The following is a 9,363-nucleotide window of genomic DNA, read 5'->3' as shown; positions in this document are numbered from 1 at the left end:
TATCCAGTGGTGATACAGAAGCTGCAACAAGTTATCCAGAAGATCTAGCTAAGATAATTAATCAAATTGGCTACACTAAACAACAGATATTCAGTGTAGATGAAACAGCCTTATATTGGAAGAAGACACCATCTAGGACTTTCATAACTAGAGAGGAAAAGCCAATGCCTAGCTTCAAAACCTCAAAGGACAAGCTAACTCTCTTGTTAGGGGCTAAGAAATTTGGTAACTTTCAGTTGAAGCCAATGCTTATTTACCATTCTGAAAATCCTTAAGAATTATGCTAAAGGAAACGGTCGACAGAACTAAAAAGCAACCTACAGAATGAGAGAAGATATTTGCAAATATCTTATCAGATAAAGTGCTAGTACCCAAAATCTATAAAGAACTTATCCAGGGGCAAGATGGCGGCAGAGAAGGGGACCTCGTTTCTTCTGGCCCCTCAAATTTAGCTGGATATCTACCAAATGATTCTGAACACGCACAAATTCAACCTGAGATGTAAGAAGATTTATCTGGATCTCTACAAGCAGAAAAATGACTACTTTGTGCAAGGTGGAAGGTGCAGAATCTTGAATCTGTGGGGGAAATATCAGAAGATAAATGGAGAGGGGTGGGAGCCTCCATAAACCAGCCACTGGAAAGTGATAAGACACTGGAGCAAAAAAATCGGGACCCTTAGAAATCTCCTCCAGTGAGAGACATTCCTTTCTGAAAAGGGAACAGGGTATGAATAGGGCAGAATTCTGGGTGAATCATTGTGGTCTCAAGAATCCAGGAGACTCAGAATGTATGGGGGTGGGGGCTGAACTGATAGAGTGCCCAAGCAGTGGAGCGAGGAGACTGGTTATGGTCAGTGAGTCCAGAAGGGACTCCCAGTTCCAGTCACCATAAACCACAAGCTGGGTGGGTAGGGAGACTGATCTCTGCCTGACCACCCTGAAAAGACTAGAAAGTTTGGGCTATTTAACATCGCAGGGGAGATATAAAATGGCTTGTGCCCATAGCAGGGCAATAGCTCTCAGGGCATTGTGGCCCATGAAAGGACACTGGGGTGGCACCCAGCCGTGAAGTGGGAGCCATGGAAGAGGGTGTACATGTGAGCCCACAGCAGATTGCAATTGCAATTGCAAAGTGACAAAGCACGGAGAAGCTCGAGAGTCCCTGGAACTCCCCAGGGAGTGTTGAAGCGGGTGTGAATAGCACGAGTCTGTGGAGTTTGGTACACACAGAAGTGGAGATGGTTTGACCTGGAGGATTTATTGAAGAAAAGGGACCTCGACCTTGCGACTCTGAGCCAGAGATTCCCGCAGGGCCAGGTTTGCTCTGACCCACTAAAGAGAAGGGGAAACCCGCCAGGGAACAATACAGGGGTAGGGCACCTCCACCAGGTCAAAGACACCTGGAAAGCTGAGCAGCAGGCCCCTCTCCCAGAAGACAGACTGCAAGAACAGGTGAATGATATGTTTATTTCCCACAGGACTCTAAAACTTCAGCACCAGGGGAAAATAATATAGGGAGCTCGAGGTGTTCTCTCATGACTCATTTATAATTCAGGCTAAAATTTTACATTTACATTTTTTACATTTACATTTTTTAAATGTAAATTTTTACATTTACATTTACATTTTTTAATTTTTATTTGTTATCCTGTTCCCATTTCAAATAGATTCTTATTTCCCAACTTATGTTATTAAGTTGCTTTTTCACTTTTATTTTATCTTTATTTCTTTTAAGATTTTATTTATTTGACAGAGAAAGAGGGAGAGCACAAGCTGGGAGAGAGGGAGAGCACAAGTTGGGAGACAGAGGGAGAGGGAGAAGCAGGTTTCCCACTGAGAAGGGAACCCAATGCAGGGCTCAATCCCAGGACCCCAGGATCATGACCTGAACCAAAGGCAGCCACTTAACCGACTGAGCCACCCAGGCGCCCCTCACTTTTATTTTTTTTTCACATCTGGCTTTTATAGATTTAGGCCGAATACTAGTCCATTTTTTCACTCTATTCCATTTTATCTTGAGATATATATATATATATATATATATATTTCTGATTTCTTTCAATTTTGAGATATAGTGTTTTCTAACACAAAGACCAAAAATCAAGCAGGAACAGGAAGATCACCCTACTTTGTCCACCATGAGAGATTATAATCTCCCTTTCACCCACTATTTTTTTATTGTTTTGGATCATCTTGACTTAGTGTATCTGTGGGAGTTTCCAACTACTTCGGATTTTTTCTAGCGTGTATTTAGCTTGGGTCATGGTTGATATTTTGGACTCTGTACACTCGCTCAAACATCCCTCGACAGAATGACTAGGAGGAGGAACTTGCAACAAAGAAAAGAACCTGAGACAATGTCTTCTGCCAGAGAACTAATAGATATGGATATAAGCAAACGTAGACTTCGGGATAGCCATCATGAAGTCAATAGCTAGGTTTGAAAAAAGCATTAGTGACGATATAGTATCTCTGAGGGCAGAAAAGAGATCTAATCAGGGCAAAATTAAAACTGCTATGAATGAGATGCAGTCTAAACTGAATAGTCTAAAAGCCAGGGTAAATGAGACAGAAGAGCAAATCAGTGATCTAGAAGATAAGCTGATAGAAAGGAAGGAAGTTGAGGAAAACAGAGAGAGGCAGCTAGTAGCCCACAAAAAGAGACTTAGAGAGATTAACGATGCCATGAATTGTTCCAATGTTAGAATTATTGGGATCCCTGAGGGGCTGGAGAGACAGAGGACTAGAAGGTATATGTGAGCAAATCATAGCTGAGAACGTCCCTAATCTGGGAAGGAAACAAGCATTCATGTCCAAGAGGCAGAGGATAACTTCCAAAATCAGTAAACATAGATCAACACCCTGACATATAATAGTGAAGCTTGCACATCCATATGTTGTCTACAAGAGACTCATTTTGAACGTAAAGACACCTCCAGACTGAAGTGAGGGGATGGAGAGCCATTTACCCCACCAACAGACCTCAAAAGAAAGCTGGGGTAGCAATTCTCATATCAGACAATTTAGATCTTAAAGCAAAGACTGTAGTACAAGATGTAGGGGACCATAATATCGTACTTAAAGAGTTTATCCAACAAGAAAACCTAACAACTGTATATATCTATGCCCCCAACATGGGAGGAGCCAATTACATGAACCAACTAATAACCAAAATAAAAAAAAACCTACTGATCATAATACATTAGCAGTAGGAGACTTCAACACTCAACTCACAGCAATGGAAAGATAGTCTAAGCAGAAGATCAACAAAGAAACAAGAGCTTTGAAGGACACATTGAACCAGATGGACTTCATAGATATATACAGAACAATCCATCCTAAAACAAAAGAATACTCTTTCTTCTCCAGTGCACACAGAACTTTCCCTGGAATACATCACATACTGGGTCACAAATCAGGTCTCAACCAATACCAAAAAACAGAGATTATTCCCTGCATATTTTCAGATCACAATGCTTTGAAACTGGACCTCAACCACAAGGGGAAAAAATGGAAGGAATTCAAACACTTGGAAGCTAAAGAGCATCCTGCTAAAGAATGAATGGGTCAACCAGGAAACTAAAGATGAACGTAAACAATTCATGCAAACCAATGAAAATGAAAACACATCGGTTGAAAACCTATGGAATGCTGCAAAGGCGGTCCTTAAATGGAAGTACATAGCCGTCCAAGCCTATCTCAAAAAATTGGAAAAATCCCAAAAGCACAACCTAAACTTTCACCTAAAGGATCTGGAAAAAGAACATCAAATAAAGCCGAAACCAAGCAGGAGAATAGAAATGATAAAGATTAGAATCAAAATCAATGAAATAGAAACTAGAAGAACAATAGAAGAGATCAATGAAACTAGAAGCTGTTTCTTTTAAAGAATTAATAAGGCAAAAGATTTATACGATCTCACCAGAATTATTCAAAAAAAAACAAAAAAAAAGAGAGGGAGAGAGAGAGAAAGGACGCAAATTAATAAAATCATGAGTGAAAGGGGGAGAAATCATGACTAATACCAAGGAAATAGAGACAATTATTAGAGCTTGCTACCAGCAGTTACAAGCCAACAAAGTAGGCAAACTGGAAGAAATGGACGCATTCTTGGAAACTTATAAACTACCAAGACTGAAAGAGGAAGAAATAGACAATCTGGAGGGACTGATAACCAGCAAGGAAATTGAAATAGTAATCAAAAACCTCCCCAAAAAACTAGAGTCCAGAGCCAGATGGCTTCCCAGGGGAATTCTACCAAACATTTAAGGAAGAAATCATATCTATTCTACTGAAGCTGTTCCAAAACATAGAAATGGAAGGAAAACTTCCAAATGCCTTCTATGATGCCAGTGTTACCTTGATCCCAAAATCAAAGACCCCATCAATAAGGAGAATTACAGACCAATATCCCTGATGAACATGGCTGCCAAAATACTCAACAAGATCCTAGCTAGTAGGATCCAACAGTACATTCAAAGGATTATGCACCAGGACCAAGTGCAGTTTATTCCTGGGATGCAAGGGTTATTCAACATTTACAAATCAATCAACGTGATAGATCACATTAACAAAAGAAGAGACAAGAACCATATGATCCTCTCAATTGCTCCAGAGAAAGCATTTGACAAAATACAACATCCTTTCCTGATTAAAACTCTTCAAAGTATAGGGATAGAGGGAACATATCTCAATAGCATAAAAGCCATCAATGAAAGGCCCACAGTGAATATCATTCTCACTGGGGAAAAACTGAGAGCTTTTCCCTTAAGGTCAGGAACATGACCACGGTTGTTCAACATAGTACTAGAAGACCTAGCCTCAGCAATCAGACAGCAACAAAAAAGGAAAGGCATTCAAATTGGCAACAAAGAAGTCAAACTACCTCGCTTCCCAGATGGCATGATACTTTATGTGGAAAACCCAAAATACTCCACCCTCAAATTGCTAGAACTCATACAGTAATTCATCAATGTGGAAGGACACAAAATCAGTGCACAGTAATCACGTGCACTTCTATACACTAGCCATATGACTGAAGAAAGAGAAATTAAGGAATGGATTCCATTTACAATAGCACCAAAAAGCAGAAGATACCTAGGCATAAACCTAACCAAAGAGGTATAGGATCTATACTCCAGAAACTATAGAAACCTAATGAAAGAAATTGAGGTGGACACAAAGAGATGGAAAAACATTCCATGCGAATGGATGGAAAAAATAAACATTGCTAAAATATCTAGGCTGCCCAGAGCAATCTACACTTTCAATGCAATCCTTATCAAAATAACATTGTCATTTTCCACAAAGCTGGAACAAACAATCCTAAAATTTGTATGGAACCAAAAAAGACCCTGAACAGCCAAGGGAATGTTGAAAAAGAAAACCAAACCTGGGGTGATCACGATGCCTGACTTAAAGGTATATTACAAAACTGTGATCATCAAGGCAGCCATACTGGCACAAAAACAAACAGATAGATCAATGGAACAGAATCGAGAGACCAGAAATGTCCCTTCAACTCTTTGGTCCACTAATCTTTGACAAATCAGGAAAGAATATCCAATGGAAAAAAAGAGAGTCTCTTCAATAAATGGTCCGGGAAAAATAGGACAGCCACATGCAGAAGAATGAAGCTGGAACACTCTCTTACACTATACACAAAGATAAACTCCAAATGGATGAAAGACCTCAATGTGAGACAGGAATCCATCAAAATCCCAGAGAAGAACGTAGGCAGTAACCTCTTCGACATTGGCTACAGCCACTTCTTTCAAGACAGGTCTCTAAAGGCAAGGGAAACTAAAGCAACAGTGAACATTTGGGACTTCATTAAAATAGAAAGCTTCTGCACAGCAAAGGAAGCAGTCAACAAAAATTAAAGGCAACCCATGGAATAGGAGAAGATATTTGCAAATGATATTTCAGATAAAGGGCCTGTATCCAAGATCTATAAAGAACTTCCCAAATTCAACTCCCAGAAAACAATTAATCCAGTCAAGAAATGGGCAGAAGACATGAACAGACCCTTCTCCAAAGAAGACAGACAAATGGCTAACAGACACATGAAAAAATGTTCAACATCACTAGCTATCAGGAAAATTCAAATCAAAACAGCAAAACCTTACACCAGTTAATATGGCAAATATTAACAAGGCAGGAAACAACAAATGTTGGCGAGAATATAGAGAAAGGAGAAAGCTCTTACACTGTTGGTGGGAATGCAAGCTGGTACAGCCACTCTGGAAAACAGTATGGAGTTTCCTCAAGACGTTAAAAATAGAGCTACCCTATGACCCAGCAATTGCATGACTAGGTATTTACCCCAAAGATACAGATATAGGCAAAAAAAAGGGGCACATGCACCCCAGTGTTCATAGCATTAAAGTCCACAATAACCTAACTGTGGAGGGAGCCGAGGTTCCCTTCAACAGATGAATGGATAAAGATGTGGCTCACATATACAATGGAATATTACTCAGCCATCAGAAAGGATGAATACCCACCATTTGCATCAACATGGATGGAACTTGAGGGGATTATGCTAAGTGAAATAAGTCAATCAGAGAAACACAATTATTATAAGTTTTCACTCACACGTGGACCATAAGCAACAGCATGGAGGATCATAGGGCAAGGTAGGGAAAACTGAATGGAAAGAAATCAGAGAGGGAGACAAACCATGAGAGACTCTGGACCCTGGGAAACAAACTGAGGGTTACAGAAGGGAGGGGGTGGGGGGATGGGGTAACCGGGTGATGGGTATTAAGGAGGGCATGTGCTGTGATGAGCCCTGGGTGTTATATGCAACTAATGAATCATTGAAAAATCCATCAAAAATCAATGTTGTACTATACGTTGGCTAACTGAACATAATAATAAAAAAGAGAGAGAACTTATCAAACACAATGCATATAAAACAAACAAACAAAACTCAGTTAAAAAATGGGCAGAACACATGAGTAGACATTTCTCCAAAGGTGTACAAATGGCCAACAGATACATGAAAAAAAAATGCTCAAGATCACCAGCATCAGGAAAATCCAAATCAAAACCACAATGAGATATCACCTCACACCAGTCAGAATGGCTAGATTTAACAACTGAGGAAACAACAGATGTTGGCAAGGATGCAAAGGAGAACCCTCTTACACTGTTGGTGGGAATGCAAAATGGAGCAGCCACTCTGGAAAACAGTATGGAGGTTCCTCAAAAAGTTTAAAATACAGCTACTGTATGACCTAGCAATTACACTACTAGGTATTTATCTAAAGGATACCAGGATAGTGATTCAAAGGGGCACATGCACCCCAATATTTATAGCAGTAATATTCACAATAGCCAAAATATGAAAAGAGCCCAGATATCCATGGACAAATGAATGAATAAAGAAGAGGTGGTATGTATTTACAATGGAATATCACTCAGCCATCAAAAAGAATGAAATCTTGGCCGGGCGGTTTGAACAAGACAAAGACGGAACCGAAGCCGGGCACAGGCAGTGGATGCGGTCCCGCCAAGAGCCGATGGCAGTGAACGTATATTCAACATCAGTCACCAGTGATAACCTAAGTCGACATGACACGCTGGCCTGGATCAATGAGTCTCTGCAGCTGAATCTGACGAAGATCGAACAGTTGTGCTCAGGGGCTGCCTACTGTCAGTTTATGGACATGTTGTTCCCTGGCTCCACTGCCTTGAAGAAAGTGAAATTCCAGGCTAAGCTAGAACATGAATACAGCCAGAACTTCAAAATACTACAAGCAGGTTTTAAGAGAATGGGTGTTGACAAAATAATTCCTGTGGACAAATTAGTAAAAGGAAAGTTTCAGGACAATTTTGAATTTGTTCAGTGGTTCAGGAAGTTTTTTGATGCAAACTATGATGGAAAAGACTATGACCCCATAGCTGCCAGACAAGGTCAAGAAACTGCAGTGGCTCCCTCCCTTGTTGCTCCAGCTCTGAACAAACTGAAGAAACCTCTCAGCTCTAGCAGTGCAGCTCCACAGAGGCCCATTGCAACACACAGAACTACTCCAACCCCTTAGACTGGCCCGGGTGTGGTGCGAAAGAATCCTGGTGTGGGCAACGGGGATGACGAAGCAGCTGAATTGATGCAACAGGTCAACGTATTGAAACTTATCGTCGAAGACTTGGAGACAGAAAGAGATTTCTACTTTGGAAAGCTAAGGAACATTGAATTGGTTTGCCAGGAGAACGAGAGGGAAAACAACCCGGTATTGCAGAGGATCGTGGACATTCTGTATGCCACAGATGAAGGCTTTGTGATACCTGATGAAGGGGGCCCACAGGAGGGGCAAGAAGAGTATTAACAACCTGGACCAGCAGAGCAACATCCGAATTCTTCACTCCAAATCATGTGCTTAACTGTAAAATACCCCCTTTTATTATTCTTGGAGGACTCACTGGTTTCTTTTCATGAGCAAACAGTACCTCTTCTTAAAGTGCACTTTGCAGAAGTTTCACCCCTTTTCCAATGAGTTTGACTTAGGAGCTTTTACCCTGTAGCAGAGCAGTATTAACATCTAGTTGGATCACCTAGGGAACAAAGAGGCTGACCATGGGGTTCACCATGTGGCACTGGTAACACTGATTGCTGGAGAAGGTGTTTTTGTGTGATACACTGAGGTGGAGACCTCAGTAGAGAAATGTAAAGACTGATTTGAATTTTAAGCTAATGTGAAATCTTGGCAGAGAACGTTTTAATAAATAAATGCCTTAAGAGTAAAAAAAAAATGAAATCTTGTCATTTGCAATGATATGGATGGGACTAGAGGCTATTTTGCTGAGCAGAATAAGTTAATCAGAGAAAGACAAATACGGAATGATTTCACTCATGTGGAATTTAAGAAACAAAACAGACGAACATAGGGGAAGGGAAGGAAAAATAAAATAAGATGCAAACAGAGAGGAAGACAAATCATAAGAGATTCTTAACTATCGGAGACAAACTGAGGGTTGCTGGAGGGCAGGTGGGTGGGTGGATGTGTTAACTGGGTGATGGGCATTAAGGAGGGCACTTGAAGTAGTGAGCCCTCAGTGTTGTGTGCAACTGATGAATCACTAAAGTCTACCTCTGAAACTAATAATGCAGTATATGTTAATTTAAAAAAAAGGAATTATGCTAAATCTACTCTGTCTGTGCTATATAACGGAACAAAAATGCCTGAATGACAGCAGATCTATTCAGATCTAAACTTGGTTTACTGAATATCTTAATCCACAGTTGAGATCCACTGCTCAGAAAAAGAAAAAAAAAATCCCTTCAAAATACTATCACTGCTCATTCACATGGCAACTGGTCACCCAAGAGCTCTGATGGAGAAGTACAAGATTAGTG

General features: G+C 40.5%; 1 pseudogene; it reads left to right on the top strand.

The window, feature by feature from the left end:
- Nucleotides 1–7,522: 7,522 nt before the first annotated feature.
- On the top strand, nt 7,523–8,577 carry LOC112819265 (microtubule-associated protein RP/EB family member 1 pseudogene; annotated as a pseudogene).
- The last annotated feature ends 786 nt before the right edge of the window (nt 8,578–9,363 follow it).

Source organism: Callorhinus ursinus, unplaced genomic scaffold (genome assembly GCF_003265705.2).
Source record: "Callorhinus ursinus isolate GAN/ISIS: 27379988/994484 unplaced genomic scaffold, GSC_fseal_2.0 scaffold339, whole genome shotgun sequence".
NCBI classification, from domain to species: Eukaryota; Metazoa; Chordata; class Mammalia; order Carnivora; family Otariidae; genus Callorhinus; species Callorhinus ursinus.
This window is presented reverse-complemented; position numbering and strand designations above follow the sequence as displayed.